The following is a 1,093-nucleotide window of genomic DNA, read 5'->3' as shown; positions in this document are numbered from 1 at the left end:
AGAACGGGGGGGGGTGTGTGTGTGTGTGTGTGTGTGTGTGTGTGTGTGTGTGTGTGTGTGTGTGTGCGCGCACATGATTGTACAAATGTTTTTCTCTGTGTGTTTTGCGCTTTTCTGTCTCTTGTACTGTATGATGAATCTTTGTTGAGATTCAAATAACCATTTGTCAGTTTTGTGTGATAATGAATAATTAACACTGTTGTCGCTGTTTTTCTAGCTAGCGGCATCAGTATGCAAAAGTTGAAGCCATGCAATGGCCAAGTGGCAACAGAGCCAGCTAATTAAAATTAGCACACAGCTTTAAAACAGGCTTCAAGCATCATCTGTACAAACAAACTCAACAAAGAGTTGAAAGCAGCCGGAATTTGATGGGGTTTTATAAATAAATTCATTAGTGAATCTCTTTTTAATTGCGCTCAGTATCATCAGGCTCTTCTGCCGTTTAAATGTTTGGTCTCTGGTAATAAACATCTCGGAGTCTGTAATGGTATTGGACTTTTATCAGCTATTAGAGATTTATTACAGTTATGTCAGCTTTGTCGTCAATATTTCATCTTATCGTATGGTTCTGAAAAGTTTGCATAAAGACAAGATTAAACTGCAATCACGTTGCGTGCCGTTTATTTGAATATTTAGGATTCAGTACATGTACAACTCTGTTGACAGCAGCATTGGCGTACTCGTTTAACCCTTAAATGCATGAATGTTTCGGCAGTCATTGTTACATATAAGTCTAGAATGTATATCTAACTAGCATGGATCTCTTTGTATACTTTGATGTATTATTATATTATTATCATCACATCATTATTGTTTATTAGATATTCCCACCTTGAGGGGTAAAAGGTGAATTATACTTAAGACATCAGACAATCATTATTTTTGAGCACAAAAAATCTATATTTACACTACATACCTCCCATCACTATATATATATATATATATATATATATATATATATAAGAAAACAGACATTTTTTTCTAGTTATATTGTTGCTAATGAATAGTTTGAGGGGATACAAAGAAGATGGAAGTCTAACTTGATGGATTACTTGCTGGGCTGTTAAAGAAAAAAAAAAAAAAAAGAACAGAA

General features: G+C 34.4%; 1 protein-coding gene across 1 annotated transcript in view; it reads left to right on the top strand.

The window, feature by feature from the left end:
- Positions 1-1,093, top strand: part of dhx36 (DEAH (Asp-Glu-Ala-His) box polypeptide 36) — a 35,371-nt gene that overhangs the window by 20,928 nt on the left and 13,350 nt on the right. The window lies entirely within an intron of this gene.

This window comes from Sinocyclocheilus anshuiensis, unplaced genomic scaffold, assembly GCF_001515605.1.
Source record: "Sinocyclocheilus anshuiensis isolate Anshui unplaced genomic scaffold, SAMN03320099.WGS_v1.1 scaffold1017, whole genome shotgun sequence".
NCBI lineage: Eukaryota > Metazoa > Chordata > Actinopteri > Cypriniformes > Cyprinidae > Sinocyclocheilus > Sinocyclocheilus anshuiensis.
This window is presented reverse-complemented; position numbering and strand designations above follow the sequence as displayed.